The sequence below is a fragment of the Hemiscyllium ocellatum genome, chromosome 33, assembly GCF_020745735.1.
Source record: "Hemiscyllium ocellatum isolate sHemOce1 chromosome 33, sHemOce1.pat.X.cur, whole genome shotgun sequence".
Lineage (NCBI taxonomy): Eukaryota > Metazoa > Chordata > Chondrichthyes > Orectolobiformes > Hemiscylliidae > Hemiscyllium > Hemiscyllium ocellatum.
In genome coordinates, this window is record NC_083433.1 from 31,542,432 (window position 1) to 31,565,599 (window position 23,168).

Genomic DNA, 23,168 nt, shown 5'->3' on the forward strand with positions numbered 1-23,168 from the left:
GCACTCCACTGGTCACAGGTCTCCAGTCTGAAAAGCAACCCTCCACCACCACCATCTGTCTTCTATCTTTGAGCCAGTACTGTATCCAAATGGCTAGTTCTCCCTGCATTCCGTGAGATCTAACCTTTTGTGACAATGATTAATCTTCTTTCCACAGCTTAGTCCTGACAATCTGTTGTTCATGAAGTGGTGCATAACACTACATCAAGTGATCAATGAATACCTGATACTGAGGCTGGTGAGTGGTGTGAACAAAGTCCCAATTCTGGAGTATGAGTGTGGGACTCCACCAGTCATCGCAAAAATATCCAACTCCCAACACAATGAGAAGATCTCCAAAATAAAAATCACATCTGGCACTATCTGGAGAGCGAGAAACAGAGTTAACATTATGAGATTAAACCAAAATCCAAAGGAATTGTGGTTTCTGTGAAGAGAAATCAGCGTTAATGTTTCAGATCCATTTACCCCTCTTCAGTGTTGTGTTTCTCCAGCAATTTTGGTTTTTGTTTAATATTATGACTCTGATGCAATTTTCCTCAGTTCAAAAGATGAGTTACATTTGACTGCACAACTGACATCAGAACTGCTACATGTATCAAGCATTTGCTGTTTTCATTCTAGATTTCCAGCATCCACAGCATTTTAATCTTAAAAGCGATCACAGATCCTGGAGTGTTGTGCAAAATGAGAGGATGATAAAAAGTTGGGGAGGAGTTGCATTACTGATCAGGGATGATATCACGGCTGTGCTAAAGGAGGACACTATGGAGGGCTTGAGCAGTGAGGCATTATTGGTGGAGCTGAGAAATAAGAAGGGTGCAGTTACATTATTGCAGCTGTACTGCAGGCCTGCAAACAGTGAGCGTGAGGTAAAAGAACAAAGAACAGATTATGGAAAGACGCAGAGGCAACAGGGTGTTGGTAAAGGGAGATTTTAATTTTCCCAACATTGACTGGAAAACCTTAATGTCAGAGGTCTGGATGGGGTAGAATTTTCTAAGGAGTGCCTAGGAAAGTTTTATCGAGCAGTATGTCAATAGTCCGACAAGGGAAGGAGCACATTGGACCTAGTGTTTGGGAATGTGCAGGACAGGTGGTAGACATGGCATTGGGGAATTTCTTTGGGAATAGTGACCAATATTCTCTAAGTTTTAGAATATTAGTAGACAAAGATGATAGTGGTCCTAAAGGAAGTATATTAAACTGGGCCAAGGCTAATTATATCAAAATTAGGCAGGAGCTGGGAAATGTGGATTGGACACAGCTATTTGAAGGGAAGTCCACATTTGATATGTGGGAGTCTTTTAAAGATATTTTAAAGATAGTGCAGGGCAGGCATGTCGCTTTGAAAACAAGGGATAGCAAAGACAAGATTCATGAACTATGGATGATTGGAGAAATCATGCGACTAGCCAAGTGGAAAAACAGAAAGATACATAGAGTCCAGGCAGCTTAAAACAGAACAGGCCCCGTAGGAATATCAGGAGAGTAGGACCAATCTTAAAAGAGGAAGTATGTGGGCTAAAAGGGGTCATGAAATACCTTTAGTGAGCAGAATTAAGGAGAATCTCAAGGGCTTTTATTCTTATATAAGAAGCAAGATGGTAACCAGAGAAAGAGTTATTCATTTAATTGTAAGGATAGAAGGTTGTGTGTCAAACATAAGAACTTGGTTGAGGTTCTCATTGATTACTTTGCATTAGTGTTCACTGAGGAGAGGGATATGATGAATGCTGAGATTAGAGATAGAAGCTTAATTACTCTGTATCACGTTGATATAAGGAGGGAAGATATGTTGGGTAAACTAAAGGATATTAAGGTGGACAGATCCCCAGGAAAATGTGGCATCTATCCCAGGTTTCTGAGGGAGGCGAGAGAGGGAATAGCTGGGTCCCTGACAGATATCTTTGTAGCATCCTTAAACACAGATAAGATGCCAGAGTACTGGAGGGTTGCTGATGTCCCCCTGTACAAGAAGGGTAGTGGGATATTCCAGGTAACTACAGACCAGTGAGCCTAACATCAGTGGTGGGAAAATCACTGGAAAAGGTACTAAGGGAAAAAATCGATTTATATTTGGAAAAGAACGGGTTTATCAATGTTAGGCCACATGGTTTTGTGCAGGGTAGATCTTAATAGAGTTCCTTGAGGAAGTGACAAAGTTGATAGATGAAGGAAGAGCTGTAGATGTTTTATACATGGACTTTAGTGAACCATGGTAAACTAATCGAGAAAGTGAAGGCAGATGGTATGCAAGGTGTTCTCGCGAGGTGGATTGAGCAACAGGAGACAGAGAGTAGTAGTTGAAAGGAGTTTCTTGAAATGGAGAAACGTGACCAGTGGTGTTCCACAGGGATCAATGCTGGGGTCACTTTTGTTTGTAACATACATAAGTGATCTGGAAGAGGGCATTGTAAGTCTGAACAATAGATTTGCAGATGACACAAAGATTGATGGAGGAGCAGAAAGCATAGGGTACTGTCAAAGAATACAGGAGAATATAGATAGACTGGAAAGGTGGGCAGAGAAGTGGCAGATGGAGTTTAATCCAGGCAAATGTAAGCTGATGCATTTTGGGAAGTCTACTTCTGGAGACAGCTGCACTATAAATAGAAGAGTCTTGAGAAAAGTTGATGAGCAGAGAGATTAGATTACTTACAGTGTGGAAACAGGCCCTTCGGCCCGACAAGTCCACACCGACACGCCGAAGCGCAACCCACCCATACTCCTACATTTCCTCCTTACCTAACACTACGGGCAATTTAGCATGGCCAATTCACCTGACCCACACATCTTTGGACTGTGGGAGGAAACCGGAGCACCCGGAGGAAACCCACGCAGACACGGGGAGAACGTGCAAATTCCACACAGTCAGTCGCCTGAGGCGGGAATTGAACCCGGGTCTCTGGCGCTAACCACTGTGCCACCGTGCCACCCACGATCTGGGATTTCGGGTCCATTGTACCTTTAAGGTAGCTGCACAGTGGATAGGGTGGTCAAGAAAGCATGTGGTAAGCTTGCCTTCATCAGATGGGGTAGTGAATATAAGAGCCAGTAAGTCACGTTAAAATTGTACAAGAAGTTGATCGGCTGCATTTAGAATACTGTGTACAGTTCTGCTCGCCATGATGTGGACGCATTGGAGGGGGTGCAGAGAAGGTTTACGAGGATGTTGCCTGGAATGGAAGGTGCTAGTTAGGAAGAAGGTTTGAGTAGGTTAGGATTGTTTACATTAGAAAAAAGGAGATTGAGTGGGGAACATGATTGAAGTCTACAAAATGATGACGAATATAGATAGGATGGAGAGAGATAAGCTTTTTCCCAGCGTGAGGGATTCAATGATAAGAAGGTGTGAGGTGGAATGTTTTAGTGGGATATGAAAAAGCAACAGTGAACCAGACAGAACAGTCCCTGGCTGCACAAAGCAATGCATAATTCAGGGAACACACAAGGGTGATATTCAGGAAAGATGTAGGGGAATAATATCGATTTATCTGCCTCTGAATTACCTCACTGACAATGACCAAAAGGTCTGTCACTGCCATGGCCAACATATAACAATTTGTGCAAATGGAGAGGTCACACCTGTCCCTTGGTAGGATCACAAGTGGCAAATATTTTACATAAAGGGTGGTAAGTGCCTGGAACATTTTGCCAGTCGAGGTAGTAGAGACAGGCGCAATAAATTCATTTAAGGTGTGTCTGAACAGATGCATGAGTAGATGGGCAGCAGAGTGACATAGATGCTTAGGAATAGGGCAATAGGTTTAGATAGTGGATTTGGATTGGCTCAGGCTTGGAGGGCCGAAGAGCCTGTTCCTGGGCTATAAATTTTTCTTGTTCTTTGTTCTTTGATGTAGGTAATTGGGACTATTGTTTTTCAAATGACTGTACAGAATGTCTTTTTGTCTTCCCCAGCAGACACTGGGAAGGGTGTGGAAAAATAAAAAGGTAATAAAGAAGGGGGTCTTAGGGATGCCAGATATTGCTTGACTGCTCCTAAATATTCTACTACATTGCAGAACAATGAGTGGAGAACCGAGTGGAGGGTGATAAGATCCTGCTCATAATTTCTCACCTCTTGTAAATTTTTGCAGTGACCCTCGATGACTGTCACAGACATGGATAACGTAAGTTTAATGCTTTCAACAACAACATATTTGGTTTGAATGCTCACCTTAATTGTGATTGCTCAGGATTTTATCCTGATGAAGGGCTTATGCTCGAAACGTCGAATTCTCTATTCCTGAGATGCTGCCTAACCTGCTGTGCTTTGACCAGCAACACATTTGCAGCAGGATTTTATGAAGACAATGTTGATCAATATGTTTGTTTTCTTTCACTTCTCCACTCTACACTAAAACTACTGACTATTATGATCCTACCAATGGCCTCTCCATTTGCACAACTCGCTATATGTTGACCATGGCAGTGACAGATCTGTTGGTCATTGCCAGTGAGGTAATACTGAGGCAGATAAATCAACATTATTTCCCTGGATCTTTCCTGGATATCACCCCTCTGTGTTCCCTGAATTATGCATTGCTTTGTGCAGCTAGGGACTGTTCTGTCTGGTTCACTGTTGCTTTCTTATTTGATCAATTTGTTGCCATGTGCTGCCGGAATCTGAAAACTAAATACTGCAGTGAGAAAACTGACACCAGGGTTTTATTAACGACTTGCATTGTGCTCTGTTTGAAACATATTCCATACTACTTTGCATTTGAACCTGCACTAATAACCTTGTATGTCCAACTATTCTGTTTTCCTAAGTCATCCTATTATACTGATTCTGGATGGGTTGCATATGACTGGTTTGATAAGATGTTAACCCCATTGATTCCATTCACTTTAATTTTGTTGTTCAATGCACTGACAGTCAGGCACATTTTAATGGCCAGTCAAGTCTGTAAGGGATTGAAGGGTCACAGCAAAGGAGAGTATCGCAGTGACCCAGAGTTGGAGAGCCGAAGGAAGTCTGTGATTTAACTCTTTGCTGTATCAGGCAACTTCATCCTTCTTTCATCAGTCAACATTGTTGAATTCCTTGACTATGAAAATTCATGAACAAATCGTGTTTTTAATAATAATTCTTTGCTGGTATTTTGACAAGTAAGGTCAATGTTGCGGAACTTAAGTAGCTGCACAAACATATGCATTTATGGGCTGTCTCAGTCAAAGTTCAGAGAACAGTTGAAGACAACAATGATATATTCAGTGACAGCATTCTCACAATTAATTTTCACCAAAAAAACCGAACCATAGCAGACTGATGTAGTTCTGGCAGGAATAAGCTCCATGTCGATTGTGGGAGAGCAGTCCAAGTTGACAAGGAGTTGTCGGATAAACTGTCTAACCATCTCGATGCCAGCATTGCTGGGAAAATGCAATCCATGTGTTCACAGCTGAGATGATACTGTCATGGCTCACTCTTTTCAGATTGTCTGGCACTCTCCCTCTCTTTCACACATAGTCGTCCACACTCCCACTCTCATCATTACCAACATCAGAGGTTCGGAAAGAAAAATCAATCTTCACATTTTGTTCCCTTAAAATTCTGGTTCAACTTCATTCAGTGTTTTGTCCTCCAAAGTCCCAAACCACAACAAAATTATCCAAAAGAAAAATACTGCAGCTCTCCAGTTCTGATATCAGGAAATATTCATTTGATCACACCCACAGCAGAGAAGGACTTTGGAGGTGAAACATTTGAGCTTGTCAGAATTGAGTTTTTGACAAATTAACATTGGAAATGTGACATTCTCAAAAAGCTGCAAATATTCAATTTAAGATTTTCTAAGTGGAGGAAGTTTGTAAACCTGGAATTCTTCTTTTTGGCATTGAGCGCAACCAAAGGCCAAAGCAGTTGAAGGACATATTCTTTCAGAGGGCATGGCATCAATTGCATGATACACTGCAGTGAAATCCAGAGAAACTGTGACAGTTTATATGTTCAAGGGGACTATTACAGATCCTTTGGTTCCTGTGATCAACGGGACTATTGCAGGTTTCTATGTTCAAAGTTGTGGGGAGCTGTCAGAAAACTGATCATGATTAGATTAAGAACCTATCTTTTTTTAAATGGCAGTGGGCCTTCCCGTGCACATATATCTGATAGTTCTAATGTTCTTGACATGAAAACGAGCTGATCAAATTTCAGGGCATTGGCTCAGAGACAAACTATCCAAATGAACTGTGTAAAACACGAAGATTTTTTATGAAAACAATCATCTTTGGAATTATTGAATTGAACTGCAAAAGTCACCACTCAAATGTGTCCACAAGGGTCAGGTGCCATGTTAACTGTCCATTCTTATCATTGAGTAATGTCTCTCTTTTCTGGGACTTCACTATCGTTCGATGGGTTATCTGTCATTTACGGAATCTTTAATTATTTAAGCTACCTGTGTAAAATTGTTCCCACATTTTTCTATAATGTGAATCTCCTTGAGCATTAAATGTCCCAGTTTGTAATTCATTACATCCAACTGAGAGTAAGAGAATCGCAATTGTATTCATAATTATAATGTGACTGGTCTGGTTTGACTGCTGTTGTAAGTTCGGTATAATGCATTTTACCTTTTCGAACATTCTGAAAAACACTCAGTGAAAATTTGATTTTTGGGGCCATTTTATGGAATAAACATTAATTTGCTTGTAAAGTGGTAGAGTTGTATCGGGGCTAATAAGGTGCAGTTACAGATTCTGACAAGTGAGAAATGAGCCCAGGTTCTGTGTTCTTTAAATTCCAATGGCGGTGCCTGTTTGTCATTTGTGAAGTCAGCCAGCGACTGAACATAGAATGTAGAAGGGTACAGCACAGGAACAAGCTTTTGGCCCACAATGTTCTGGAAAATATGTTTGTGAAAAATGTGTGTGAGTGTTGCTTCTGCAGAAACCAGAATCAGAGGTCATAAGTTTCAGTGTGGGTTCTCAGGGGAGGAAGTGTTGCTTTAGTGAAAGCCATAATGCAGGAGTCATGTACGCGGAGGCCATAATACTCAGCTAGCAGTGAAGGGGGATGCATGCTAACAATAGACAACAGAGGGATGTGGCAAAATGGTCAAGCTATGTGATAAAATGGTCAAGCTAACACCTAGAACGTATGAATAAAAGCTGCTTCAGAATTTGACTCTGACTAAAAGTATTTCGCTTCTCATAATTGGGGGCTCGTTGTCTGGGATACTGCCATCACCGTGGAGTGAAGAGGGTTCCCGTTCCTTTTAGAATAGTCCTGTGCCTTTCGTTGGTGAGTACCCCGTACGGTCAACTGACGAGGATCCTTGGAGGGTTCATTCCAAACCAGGGCAGGAAAATAAGGCAGGCACATTGGAGACACAGCTGCAGTTAGGCAACTCGGTGCACGGACCAAGGTACGAAAAGAGACTTTTAAGTATTATCTTGACGACTAGGGGTGTGTGAGACCTGTCGAATTGAGGGACTGATAGGTTGAACACCATGGGAGGCATTGAGCCTTGGGGGAAGTAAAATAAGACGCATGGGAAAACAAATAGAGAAGTCCCCGAAAAACATCCCTCCAGAAAGACCTTTGGGAGGGATATTCCCCTGGGTTTGATTGTGGTTAGAGTCCCGTAGGTTTGATTGTGGTTAGAGTCCCCTGGGTCTCACTGGGGTTAGAGTCCCCTGGGTTTGATTGGGGATCGAGTCCCCTGGGTTTGATTGGGATTAGAGTCCCCTCGGTCTGATTGGGGATAGAGTCCCCTAGGTTTGATTGTTGTTAGAGTCCCCTGGGTCTGATTGGGGGTAGAGACCCCTGGGTTTGATTTGGGTTTGAGCCCCTGGGTTTGATTGGGGTTTGAGTCCCCTGAGTCTGATTGGCGTTAGAGTCCCCTTGGTCTGACTGGGGTGAGAGTTCCCTAGGTTTGATTGGGGTTAGAGTCCCCTGGGTCTGATTGGGGTTAGAGTCCCCTGGTTTTGATTGGAGTTTGAGTTACAATTGCCGTGGTGACTGGGAGTGTGATATCTGTCAAATTAAGGGATTGGCGGGTTGACTACTATGGGAGGCAAAGGAATCAAAAATGGGATAAAGGGTAAAGAAATCCCAGAAAATATCCCTCCAGAAAATTCCTTGGGACAGATGTTGAAAAATTGGAAAAATAATTCTTTTACAAGGGAGAAGGTTAAGAAAACTATGTTCAAATATTGTTGTTTTGTTTGGGCCAAAGAGAGTATTGTTGAAGTTACATGTTGGGTCTATCAATTGATAAAGTTATATGTTAATGAAAAACAACCTTTCCGGAAAGAGAAATCTGACTATGCCTCTGGCTGACAAGGCAGTCGAGACATGTGTTTATAGAGCATGGAAACTATTAGAACAATGTAAAAAAAAAGATATTAAGAACTATCCGCTCCCGAACTCTGTGGAACGAAACCCTGAGACAAATCAATATTCTTTAAGGGAAGTCCCCACAGGAATGGATGCGATTGGCTTTGTGAGTGCCCCTTTGAGGAGCAGAGAGGTTAGGAACTTTAAGAAGGAAATAAAATCCATTGTTGAAGATCCTGTTGGTCTTTCTGAACAAGTGGATCAATTCCTAGGTCCCAGTTCACACACTTGGAGGGAAATGATGTCTATTTTGAATATTTTCTTCACAGGAGAAGAGAGGGGAATGATTAAGGGGGAAGAGCTATGCGATTGTGGGAATGTTAACATCCCACCCCCCCTGCCGAAGCGGGAGTCATACCAGCCGAACAGAAGTTTCCCAATACTGACCCAGGATGGGGAACAATAAACTAGATCCCTGAGCGCAGATGAAGGACCTCAAAGACTCAATAATAAAAGGAATTAGAGAAGTAGTCCCTAAATCTCAGAGTTTACCAAAGATGTTTGAGGTCGGACAAGAGAAGGATGAGACTCCCTTAACATTTTTCCTGAAGCTGCGGCACTCAATGTGAAAGTATCCAGGTATGAATCCTGAGGATCCAGTAGCTCAGGGCCTCCTCAAAGTACATGTTGTGACTAAAGCATGGCCAGATATCCAAAAGAAAATTCAGAAAATAGAGGGATGGAGTGAGAAATCATTGGATGAATTATTGAGAGAGGCACAGAAAGTATTTGTAAAGAGAGAGGATGAGAAGCAAAAACAGAAGGTGAAAATGATGGTAGCCACGGTTGATGAGGTAGTCAAGAAAAGAGTGGAACCGATAGTAAGCAACCGGAGTGATGGCTGGTTGTATGGTGAAAATAGAGGTAGGAGAAGAGAACGAGGAGGACCCATTAGGGGGTCCAGTTGACAGGGACAGGGATCAAGAAATCCCCACAGGCGGGATGTTACTATTGTGGAAAGACAGGTCACTTTAAATAGGAGTGTCTGGATCTGAAAAGGGAAGAGAGGGTGATACCGCTTATGAACTTTGATGAAGAATACGGTAGTGAGGAGTTCCTGCCCCCAGAGACCCACCGGGAATCCTTGTTAAATCTGAAGGTGGGACTTCATGAAGAGAATACAATTTTCTTAATAGATACAGGGGCAGCACGATCATCCTTAAATTCTATTCCCAAAGGAGTACAATTTACAAAACAAAAGGTAACAGTGTCCGGTGTAAAGGGGGAAGGATTTACTGTCCCCGCATTTGAACCTATGACGATTGAAAGTGTGGAAGGAAAAATTGAGGGACAATTATTATACATTCTGGGCATAGGAAGTAGTTTGAAAATGTATTGCTGGAAAAGCGCAGCAGGTCAGGCAGCATCCAATGAGCAGGGGAATCGATGTTTCGGGCAAAAGAGCTTCAGCAGGAATCACTCTCAAGATCAGCTTGAACCAGGTGCTCTTAAGCCCTGGTGGGGAAGGAAGGAACTGTCTACACAGATTCTAAGTATGCCTTCGAGGCGGAACACATATTTAGGAAATATGGCAGGAGAGAGGACTGGTAAACAATAGAGGTAAAGAACTGGCTCATAAGAAACCAGTTCAGCAAGTATTGGAACCCATTTTTGCTGCCAAAAGAGATAGCCATAGTCCCACATTAATGGTCATCAGAGGAGAGATGGTCTCAGGATAAGGGGAAATAGATTGGTGGATGTAGTCGCCAAGGAGGCAGCTCTGAACTCACGGGTCAACCAGATATTTACCTTGGTCCCGACAATACAGGAACCTACGGGGAGACCCCTATTTAGTGCGAGGGAAGAGAAGGACTTGGAGAAACTAGGGGCTATGAAAATGATAGAAGGGAAATGGGTGCTACCCGATGATCGGGAAATGGTACCTAAGATGCTGATGTGAGAAATCATGGCTGTCTGACATCAGGAGAGTCAGTGGGGATTGCAGGCAATGTGAGATTTGGTTCTGAGGATGTAAAGGGATATACACAATTGCCAAATAGATATGTGAAGGCTGTGAAACATATAAGAAGATAAACAAGAAGGTACAAAGGAAATAGGTCCCAGGTGGGAGGGACTCTGGGCTAGACCATTTCAGAGCATACAGGTGGATTACACTGAATTGCCCCGGGTAGGAGGCCTAAAATACATGTTGGTTATAGTAGACCATTGATCCGGGTGCGTGGAAGCATACCCCCTGGCCACAGCAACAGCAAGCGGGGTGTCTAAGATCATTCTTGAGCAGATAGTTCCCCGGTATGGGAGAGTGGAGCATATGGACTCAGACCAGGGAAGCCACTTCTCCTCTAAGGTGCTCCAGGGAATAATGCAAAGCTTGGAAATCTCCCGGATTTTCACACCCCTGGCACCCTCTGTCTTCAGGGAGAGTCGAGCAGATGAACCAAACTCTTAAAGACAGTTGTCCAAATTGTTATTAGAGACCAGATTCCCCTGGACCTGATGTTTGCTGATAGCACTCCTATGAGAGTGAACGGTTCCAAGGAAAGATTTGGGTCTGTCCCCTTATGAAATATTGTTTGGGCTGCCATACTTGGCCACGACAGGGGGACTGCTGAGCCCCGAGACTAAGGACGTGTTCTTAAGAAAGCATATACTGGGCCTGTCCTCCTCTTTGTCTTTGCTCAGGAGACAGGGTTTACTCGCACAGACTCCACCTCTCGATTTTGCCATTCATCCAATCCAGCCGGGAAATTGGGTCCTTGCGAAGTCATGGACAGAAACTAAATTACAAACCGATTGGGAAGGGCCGTACCAGGATCTTTTGACTAACGAAATGGCAATAAGGACAGTGGAGAGAGGTTGGACTCACTACACGTGAATTAAGGGACCAGTGGAGTCTCCGGTTGAGAAAGAAGTATGGACGGCCGAATCAACAAAAGAACCATTGAAACTCAGGCTAAAAAGACTTTGAGTAATTGATTATACAGTGGCGATGCGAGCGCAGGATTGTTTCTGTAAGATTGTATATTAAGTCTTTCGGTGCTTCAGCACTATGTTTGGAATGAGGTGGATACTTAGGTTTCTGATCTTAGTTCTCCTTGTCTTAAGATTTTGTCGAACCTTGGTGTGGTCCTCTTACTCGGTATCAACAGTCCCTGAGAGTGCTAATCTGCAAGTAATAGATACCAATGCCTGCAGTCAAGTTGATTGTGTAATTTAGAAAATCAGAGGCAGTAAAGTTACTCAGAGGTACATCTTAAATCCCAAGGGGATGGCCTTGGGGGTGGTACTTTGATTAATCCACTCATCACGGTACACAGGGGCCCATTCTGGCCAGCTCTTGAGTGTCCTGATAAAAAGTGTAACCCAATATATTTAACAATAAAAAAGACCACATGGCACAAAGTGGTTCTGGGCGGAGACACCTGACATCTACAATCAAATGAAACATTTGGGAAAGTGACGAAAGCAAACAGGAAGGTTTTCTCGGGCTGTCGTGTCCGCATACAGGTGGGCAAAGGAAGTGGCCAGTCAAAGTGAATGCAAAGAGCACTCAGGTGCCGTAGGTATATCCTTTCGCCCCTCCCAACCACCCAAAGGTGGTACAAATTACAGAAATGAACGACTAAAACCAGACCATTGAAATAGAAATTGGTTATGGGGATACAAATGCCTGGCTTGAACGGGTGAAGTTCATTGTGAAAACTCTGAACAAAAGCAATTGCTATGCATGTGCCTGCAGTCGGCCAGTGGCCAAGGCCCCTTTGCACTCGGGTGGCAGCGAGACAGGGAGGGCATGGGATGTATGATCGACCTGTATCAAGATAAGACTGTGTGGAATAATGGGAATTGTACTTCCCTATCACCAATGTTCCCTCCCATGGAGAGGAAAGATTTAAACCTCCCCGACCCCACCCAGTTTTTGGCTACTGCCGGCAATCACACATCGTGTGTTAGCAGACAAGGTCTAAATCAGTTTAGAGATGGGGGGAGCTGAAATCGTAGATCGAAATTGAAAATATGACTGGAATAGACGAGGGAGGGAAATACTCAGTGCTGCAGGTTCCCCGAGTGGATCTGTGGTGGTACTATGGAGGGAGAATACTGAGACCCACCCTATCTCCAGATTGGGGAGGCATATGTGCAAATGTGCAATTGGCAATCCCATTCACCTTGGCATTTGTAAAGGAAAGGATTGTGACAAAAGGAAGTTGGACTAAAAGATCATTATTGGATACTTCTATTGATAATCGTATATATCTAGATTCGAGAGGAATGCCGAATGAGTTCAAAGCTCACAACCAGATTGCAGCAGGCTTTGAGTTAACTCTCTTCTGGTAGGTAATGGTCAACAAGAATGTGGATTGGATAAACTATATTTTCTATAATCAACAAAGATTCATCAATTACACTAGGGATGCAGTCAAGGATATAACAGAGCAGCTTGATGCAACTAGCAGAATGGCTTGGGAGGACAGAATGGCCTTAGACGTGATCCTAGCCAAAAAAAGGGGCTTGTGCGTAATGTTAGGGGGGTGCTGTTGTACCTTTATTCCAAATAACACAGCGCCTGATGGGTCACTCACTTGAGCCCTGCGGGGGTCGAGGAGTTGGCTGAGAATTCAGGGGTGGACACTTCTCTCACTGGGTGGCTGGAATCCTGGTTTGGGAAATGGAAGGATATGGTGGTCTCCATACTCACCTCCTTGATAGTGGTTGCTGCAATACTGATAGCTAGAGGATGTTGCATCATACCTTGTGCACAGGGACTAACCCACCATCCAATTGAAATGGCCCTGACGAAAACAATTCCCCGAACAGATAGTCAGCGACAGGAACTCTATCCGTTGAACCACGAAGGGGTGAGTGATTTTTGAAGAAGTTTCCAAGTTAGACTGAGGTCTCAGGGATGCTGCTGACAAACATGGAGGCAGCTTATGAGGGATGTGCAGAGTGTCAACAATTATTAGCCGAAAAAAAAATAGAGATTGGTGGAAAATATGTTCGTGAAAAATGTGTGTAAGTGTTGCTTCTGCAGAAACCACAATCAGAGGTCATAAGGCTCAGTGGGGCTATCAGGGGAGAAAGTGTTGCTTTACCATAAGCCATAATGCAGAAGCCACGTATGCAGAGGCCATAATACTCAGCTAGCAATGAAGGGGGATGCACGCTAACAATCGACCATAGAGGAATGTGGTAAAATGATCAAGCTAACACCTGAAATTTGTCACGAACAAGGAACTGGATAGGATAAGGATTACCAAATAAGGCAAGAAATAAACAAGGAACGCTGAAGGAAGAGTAAGGGGGGAAGTAAACAAAGGCAGAGAGTTACGAATACTTGTGATAGGTTTGACGCTTTGCATGCTAAGCCAATAAAGTAAAAGGGGAAGAACCGAGAGGCTAAAAAAAATCTATAAAATGTACTAATCTAATTCTGGGGTGTGCCTGATTTGGGTTAACCGATCTTGCAAGCACGTATGAATAAAAACTGCTTCGGAATTTGACTCTGACGAAAATTATTTGGCAGTAAGCTTCGTTTCTCACGATGTCAGTACTGAATACAATATCATTCTATCATAATCCTACCTATCAGCACATGGTCTGTGTTACTCGACTCACTGCTTGGATATGTGTCTGCTTCAATGTTTCTTAAATGTTGCTGTTGTACCTGCTTCTAGGAACTCCCCATGAGTATGTTCCAAGCACCTACCAGCACTGCATAAATAGAACTAGCCTCGTACATCTCCTTTAAACTTTTCCCCTCTCACCTCAATCCCATGCCACCTAATATTTGACGTTTCCATCCTGGGTAAAAGTTGTCGTGAAAACTATTCAAGTTCCCCCACCCTCCCCTCACAACTAATACACTCTAATCCAAACAGAATCCCAGATTACTTCCTTTGCACCCACTCCCAAACCACAACGTCCTGTCTTTAGTTTGGCGACTAGAACTACACACAGTTGTTGTGGTTCTGTTCGCCGAGCTGGGAATTTGTGTTGCATTCGTATGTGGCGCTTAGGCGGTTGGCACAGGATTCCCATTTCCTGGCTTGTCTTAGCGTCTCTCACCCGTAGGTGATCAAAGTTTGCGAGAAGATTTGTAGCTCAGGTGCTCGTTGTTGTGGTTTTGTTCACAGAGCGGGGAATTTATGTTGCAACACAAATTCCCAGCTCGGCGAACAGAACCAAAACAACGAGCATCCGAGCTACAAATCTTCTCACAAACTTTGAACTACACACAGTACTACAAATGTGGCCTAACCACAGGTTGGTATAGCTGCAACACGACTTGTTAATTTTTATTTTCAATGCCCGGGCAAGAATGCTGTTTGCCATTTTCAGCACCTTATTGACTTATATGGACTCTTATAATGAGCTGCAGACTTGCACCCCTGTCTGTCAATGCTCCGAAGGCTCCTGCAATTTACTGCATACTTTTCTCTTGCATTTGACCTCAGAAATTGCATCACTGCAGACTTGTCTGGATTAAACTCCATCTGCTATTTCTCCACCGAACTTTTCAAGTGAACTAAATCCTGCTGTTTACTTTGACAATCCTGCTCACTATCCATAACTTCTTCAATTGTGTCATCTGCAAACTTAATGAGCAGACCACCAACATTTTCTTCCAAGTTATTTAATATATATGTCAAGCAATCGAGGCTCCAGCACTGCTCTTTGCAGAAGAGCACAGGCCACGAGTCAGAAGAACATTCCTCCACAATTATCCTCTATTTTTCATGATTAAGTCAAATTTGTATGCAACTTAACAACTCACTATAGATCCCAAGTGACTGAATCTTTTGGATCAGCCTTTCATAACAGGCCCTGTCAATTACTTTAGTAAAGTTCATGTCGATGACATTTACTTGTAGACAGTGAGGATTGCGAATGCAGGAGAGTCAGAGTTAATAAAGTGTGGCGCTGAAAAAAAAACACAGCAGCAAGTCAAGCAGCATATGAGGAGCAAGGAAGTCGATGTTTCAGACATAACTCTTGATGAAGTCCTGATGAAGGGTTATGCCCGAAACATCAACACTTTTGCTCCTCGGATGCAGCCTGCCCTGCTGCGCTTTTTCCAGCACTACACTTTATCAACGACATCCCCTGCCCTCCCCGCATCAATCATCTTCAACAATCTGAAGCAAAGAGGCACTCTGGCTGCCCTCGGGCGGCCCTTTGCCTTTCTGCCTCTCCCTTCCCCTTATTGTCAGTGCACCCTCATTGGTGACGACCATGTTATAGTGATGTCACAGTGCAACCATTGGTCAGTCCAGCCTGATCCTGTTTCAGTGTTACAGAGCTTTTATATATGCAGGGCATTATGGGGAGACAGACCATCATTGCTGTATTGTCAACTGAAATTTACCTGAATCTTAAAGATCAATAATTCTTTATCAGTTGAATCTGTTGACAATCTATAAGTTAAGAATAGATTAGATTAAATTCCCTACAGTGTGGAAACAGGCCCTTTGGCCCAACCAGTCCACTCCGAAGAGTAACCCACCCATACCTATTTCCCTCTGACAGGGTAAGTGAGCCCAATTCATCTATGTGTACAGGCAGGTTAAGAAACACAGAAAATTAGACTTGCATGTTGTAAAGAATGCGTAATTTTTACATTGAAAGAAGATCATGAATTTTTAATAATTCAAGATATGACTGATATCTGTATGAGAATTATTTTTTCAGAAAGAATGTTATTGAGGTCAAGACCAATTATGAATAAGACAGGCTAACCATACATTGATGTGAACTCTGCCATGGGGTTGAAAATTGTTGAAATCAATCTATGTCAATTATTTAGTCGTGAACGCTTGTTGAAAAGTGAAAGAACTATATGATGCTGTTTTGCTCACTGGAGCAAATTAATTGCATTTTTAAACTAATCTTATATTAAATCATGGAAGGCAATTGTGTTTGATTGTAATAAAAAAATTATTATCCATTTGTGCAATAAGCTTTTGTTAAATTGTTTCATAAACAATGTTCAATTATATAATTGAGTTTTCATTCATTTGTATGAATTTCCAGCACATTCATGTGAACTTTCAGACTTTACTAACTAATTTTAGGTTCACCAATACTTGCGTTCATTTGTGCAAACGTTTGTAAAAAAGTGTGCTCTGTCCACTACAGGTTAGAAACCACAGCTCTGTGCCTGTGTGTGTTGTAAGCTTGTGTCCAGTGGGAAAAAGGAAGGATTTTGCTATTCTCCGCTCTCTTTTAAAACTTCCTGTCTCCTTCCCCGAATTAAACTGCTGCCCTCTCCCCACTCGTTTCAAGTTGTTGCTGCTTCTCTGAGTGCTTATTCAGAATGAGCTGTTTAGGAATGTTTTGTGTCACTCCACAAAATGTTAAAGGATTTGGGGATTCCAAGCAAGACTTTCAAAAGACACATTGATAACCCACAAACTCATTGAATTGATTTTGTTCTGTGTTTGAATTCCACTTGGAAATTGTTCTGATAATTATTCCCACTGAAGCAGATGATGAGCTTGCTAAAGTTTTCAGTGTCCTGATGCCAGGACGAATGGCTCTCAATGGAAACGTGGACACATCACCAAGGATGCAGTGACTGCTGCTGCTTTGGTAGTCGCATGGCTTCATGGGTAAGGTATTGGATTTCAGTGCTGTATATAAAGCTGTCATGAGTTTGAGTCCAAATGTGATCACGTTTGGAAATTACATCTTGCTTTGATAAAATAAGCCAAGCTGCTTTCATGCTCATTTGCTGAAGTTATCATCTTTCCTTCTAAACATTCGATTGTTCACAATGAAAATACAACTTTCAAGATGATTTTAGTGCTTACAGTTGACATGTTGTTATATTCTGTTAATTAAAACAACACACGAAAATCTGAATACATGAATTACTTTTTCAAGACATGACTCACTCGTTTCAGTCTCAAGTTGTTTCAACCCAAGGAACCAATGGAAGAAGAAAATAATCATGAGATTTGCCAGCCGTGTTTGAATTTGAGCGGCGAGTGATATTGCCTGATGGGACTGTGAATAGATGTGACCCACATTGGAATATGAAATAGGAAACCGTGAAGTGAAAAGATTCTGAGAATCTCAGTAACTGCAGAAATTCTGTCCCATTACCACACTGGATACCACGGACAATTACAATGATCATCAACAAGGCGAAAAATGAAAACTTAGTTCCATTTGAAGTGAACGGCAAGGTTGACTTGATGCTTGTATTTTGCTGTGCGAAACACACACAGAGTAGACCAATTCGGCAGAAACAGAGTCTCAACTTCGACAGATTTGCAAATTTTGCAAATTCCAACAGATCGGAAACAAACCTGTGTGAACTGTTTGGAAAGCAACTGTGTGCATGAATATACAAGCATCACTATCTGAAATACCATACCTGCAGTGTATCTGCAGCAAGATACTCACCAAAAGAGTTATGATTGTAATAAAATACGTTTGGTGATGAAAGGAATTTCATTTCAAAAAAGTCAAAACAGGTAGATTTTGTTAAACAGGGGACCACCCAGAATCCCAGCGAGAGCAGACTGACCCCACTGTGTCTCTGTCACTGACCCAGGGGAGTGCAGACTGACCCCATTGTGTCTCTGTCACTGACCCAGGGTAGAGCAGACTGACCCCACTGTGTCTCTGTTACTGACCTAATGTAGTCTAAACTGAGCACACTGTGTCTCCGTCACTGACCCAGGGGAGAGCAGACTGACACCATGGTGTATCTGACATTGACCCAGGGAGAGTAGACTGACCCCCACCGTTTCTCTGTCACTGACCCAGGAGAGAGTAGACTGATCCAACAGTGTCTCTGTCATTGACCCAGGGGAAAGCAAACTGACCCCACTGTGTCTTTGTTACTGGCCTAGGGTAGAGTAGAATGATCCCACTGTGTCTCTATCACTGACCCGAGGAGAGCAGACTGATCCCACGGTGTGTCTGTTACTGACCCAGGGACGACCAGACTGACCCCACTGTGTCTTTGACACCTTCCCAGGGCAGAGAAGATTGAGCCCACTGTGTCTCTGTTACTGAACTGGGTCGACCAGACTGACCCCACAGTGTCTCTGTCACTGACCGAGGGGAGAGCAGACTGAGCCCACTGTGTCTCTGTCACTGGCCCTGCATAGACCAGAGTAGAACATAAAACATGGAACATAAAACAGTACAGCACAGAACAGGCTGTTCATTCCACATGTTGTTCCGACCATTGATTCACATGTGAGGTAAACCCTCACAGTTCTGTGACCATATGCATGTCCCCAATGACCTCGCTTCCACAACTGCTGCTGGCAATGCATTCCATGCTCTCACAAATCTCTGTGTGAAGAACCCCTCTATACTTTCCGCCAAACAGCTTAAAACTATGACCCCTCGTGTTAGCCATTTCTGCCCTGGAAAGTAGTCTCTGGCTATCAACTCTATCTATGCCTCTCATTATCTTGTATACCTCAATTAGGTCCCCACTCTTCCTTCTTTTTTCCAATGAAAAACGTCCGAGCTTAGTCATACTCTCTTCATTTGGTTAGCCTTCCATTCCAGGCAGCATCCTGTTCAACCTCCTCTGAACCCTCACCAAAAAGTCTACATCTTTCCTATCAGAGGACGACCAGAACTGGACACAGTATTCCAAGTGCAGTCTGACCAAAGTCTTAAAGAGCTGCAACAAGATCTCACGACTCTTAAACTCAATCCTCCTGTTAATGAAAGCCAAAACACCATATGCCTTCTTAACATCTCTGGCCACCCAGGTGGCCATTTTCAGGGATCTATGTACCTGCACACCAAGATTCCTCTGTTCCTCCACACTGCCAAGAGTCCTGTCTTTAATCCTGTACTCAACTTTGAAGTTCGACCTTCCAAAATGCATCACTTTGCATTTATCCAGGTTGAACTCCATCAGCCACCTCTCAGCCCACCTCTGCATCCTGTCAATGTCACGCTGCAGCCTACAACAGTCCTCTATACTGTCAACGACACCTCCAACCTTTGTGTCATCTGCAAACTTGCTAACCCATCCTTCAATCTCCTCATCCAAGTCATTAATAAAAATTACAAAGAGTAGAGGCCCAAGAACAGACCCCTGTGGAACACCCTTCACCACTGACTTCCAGGCAGAATACTTTCCTTCCACTACCACTCGCGGTCTTCTGTTGACCAGCCAATTCTGTATCCAGACAGCTAAGTTCCCCTGTATCCCATTCCTCCTGACCTTCTGAACGGGCCTACTATGGGGATCCTTATCAAATGCCTTATTGAATTCCATATACACCACATCCACCACTTGTCGAGTAACATCCTCCAGCAACTCAATAAAATTAGTGAGGCGTCACCTGCCCCTCACAAAGCCCGTGCTGACTGCCTTTAATCAAGCTATGCTCTTTCCGTTGGTCATCCTATCCCTCAGAATCCTTTCTAACAGCTTGCAGACGACAGACATGAGACTGGCTGATCTGTAATTGCTCGGGATTTCCCTAGTTCCTTTCTTTATGAGAGGAATACATTTGTCTCCCTCCAATCCTCAGGTACAACTCCGGTGGAGAGCGAGCATGCAAAGATCTTCGCAAGTGGCGAAGCAATTACTTTTCTCACTTCCCAAATCAGCCGAGGACAAATCTGGTCTGGTCCTGGCGACTTGTCAATTTTAATGTTTGTCAAAATTTTCAACACATCAGCTTCCTCAATCTCTATTCATTCCAGCATGCTTACCTGCTCCTCAATGGTTTCATTCACTACAAGGTCCTTTTCTTTAGTAAAGACAGAAGCAAAAACTCATTTAGGGCTTCCCTACCTCCTCAGACTCTATACAAACGTTCCCTATGCTATCCCTGATCGGCTCTACTCTTTCTTTTATCATTCTCTTATTCCTCACACAAATTCCTCAATACTTCCTGCCAAGCCTTTTTCGTGCCCCCTCCTGGCTCTCCTCACACCACTTTTGAGCTCCTTCCTCGCCTGCCTGTAATCTTGTAGAGCTGAGCAAGACCCTTGCTTCATCTACCTTACATAAGCTGCCTTCTTTCTTTTGACGAGAAGCTCCTCCACTCTCGTCATCCAAGGTTCCTTTATCTTACCCCTTCTTGCCTGTCTCAGAGAAACATATTTGTGCATCACTCGCAACAACTGTTCCTTAAACAGTCTCCACATGTCTATAGTGCCCTTTCCATGAAACAATTGCTCCCAGTCCATGCTTCCCAACTCACGTCTGATAATATCATAGTTCCTTTTTCCCCAATTAAATATCCTCCCATTGTGCCTGCTTCTCTCCTTCTCCATAGCTATGTAGAATGTGAGGCAGTTGTGGTCACTGTCACCAAAATGCTCTCCCACCGCAAGATCTGACACCTGTTCCGGCTCATTGCCGAGCACCAAATTCAAAATGGCTGCTTCCCTCGTCTGTCTGTCAATACACTTAGTTAGGAAACCCTCCTGAACACAACTTACAAAAAAAGCTCCTTCCAAACCATCTGTTCGAAGGAGGTTCCAATCAATATTGGGAAAGTTAAAGTCACCCATTCTCACAACCCGACTACATTCACACTTTTCCAAAATCTGCCGACCTATGCTTTCTTCAATCTTCCCACTGTGTCTCTGTCCCTGACTCTGGCTAGCACGGATTGATCCCACTGTGTCTCTGTCATTGACCTTGAGTAGAACAGATTGACCCCACTGTGTCTCTGTCCCTGCTGCTGTGTAGAACAGATTGAGAGTCAAGATTAGAGTGGTGCTGCAATGATTCCCGATGAAGGGCTTTTGTTTAAAACATTGATATTTTCTGCTCCTCGGATACTGCCTGACCTGCTGTGCTTTTCCAGCACAACACTAATCTTGACTCTAATCTCCAGCATCTGCAGTGCCACTTCTGCCTCATACAGCAAATGGACCCCACTGTGTTTCTGTCACTGACCCAGGGGAGAGCAGACTGACCCCACTGTGTCTCTGTCACTGACCCAGGGAAGTGTAGAATGACCCGACTGTGTCTCTGTCACTCACCTGTGTGAGAGCTGATTGACCCCACTGTGTCTCTGTTACTGACCCTGGAGAGAGCAGACTGCCCCCACTGTGTCTCTGTTATTGACCCTGGGGAGAACAGACTGCCCCACTGCGTTTCTGTTAATGTCCCAGTGGAGAGCAGACTGACCCCACTGTGTGTCTGTCTCTGACCCAAAGGAGAGCAGACTGTTGGGGGCCAGGGATGGCAACCAATGCAGGAAGTCACTGGGAGGTCAAGTGTGGTCAGGAACAAAAGACTGTAAAGAGAAAAGTGAAAGTGAAAGGCAGAGAAACCAAAGGCAAAAATATAAAAGACCACAATAAGCCATAAATCTAACGTGAAAAAAAAACTGTAGTCTCTGTGTTTCAATGTAAAGCACATTTGGTATAATGTGGATGAGTGAACTGCACCCATAGTATTAATGGATACAATGTAACTGCACTGAATCCAGGTTCCAGGGTGACCAAGAATGTGAAATCACAATCCTGGATTATTCAATTTTCAGGAAAGAAGATGGAAAGGAAAGGGGGGTGGGGGTGGTGAGGTTGGGTTAGTGTTGCTGTTAAGGGAGGCTATTAACACATTAGTAAGGGAGGACATTAGCATGGATGATGTGGAATCTGGATGGGTGGAGCTTTGGAACACCAGAGGGAAAACAAGAACATTAGTGGGAGTTTGGTTCAGATCATTAAACTGTGCTTGTGTGATTAGGGACGCCATCAAACAGGAAATTATAGATGGATGCAGTTATTATCAGTGACTTCAATCTGCATAATGATTGGACGAACCAATCGTGTCACAGTACGGTGGAGGGGGTTTTACTGGAATGTATGAGGGATGGTTTCCTCAACCAATATGTTGAGGAATCAACGAGAGAGCAGGCCATCCTAGACTGGGTATTGTGCAATGAGAGAGGGTTAGTTAGCAACTTTGTGGTGTGAGGTCCTTTGGGGAATGGTGACAACCATATGGTAAAACTGTTCAGTAAGATGGACAGTGACACAATTAAATTTGAGGCAAGGTTCCTGAACTTAAAGAGAGGTAACGCTGATCGTATGGGACATGCATTGGCTACAAGAAGCTGGTCAAGGATACTTGAAAGTTTGACAGTGGATTGGCAATGGCAGACATTTAAAAAACGCATGGATGAACTTCAACAGTGATACATCCCTGTCTGGCAGAGGATTGAAACAGGGAAGGTGGCTCAACCTTGGCTAACAAGGGAAATCAGGAGTAGTGTTAAACCCAAAGAGGAGACGTATAAATTGTCCAGAAAAAAGCAGCAAACCTGAAGACTGGGAGAAATTCAAACTTCAGCAGAAATGGACAATGGTTTCATTCAGAAGGGGAATATAGAATATGAAAGTAAGCTTGTGGAAAACATAACAACTGACTGGAAAAGCTTCCATAGAGATGTAAAAAATAGAAAAATTGGAGTCAACAAAAGTAAATCCCTTGCAATTAGAATAAGATGAATTCATAATGAACAACAAAGGGATGAGAGACAACTTGAACGAGTACCTTGGAACTGTCTTCATTAAAATGGGCACAAATAACCTTTCACAAATGTTAGTGGACAGAAGGCCAAGCAGGAAGGAGGAATTGAAGAAAACGTTATTTGTCAAGATGTGATATTGGGACAACTTTTGGGATGAAAGTAAGGTAAGTCCCCAGAGCCTGATGCTCTGCATCCTAGAGTAGTTAAGGAAGAGGCCCTAGAAAAAGTAGATGCATTGGTGATCATTTTCCAGCATACTACAGACTCTGGAAGAGTTCTACTTGACTGGACGATGGTGAACACCCCCCCACTTTTTAACAAAATGGATGGAGAGTGAAACCAGGGAATTAGAGGCCACTTAGCCAGTCAGT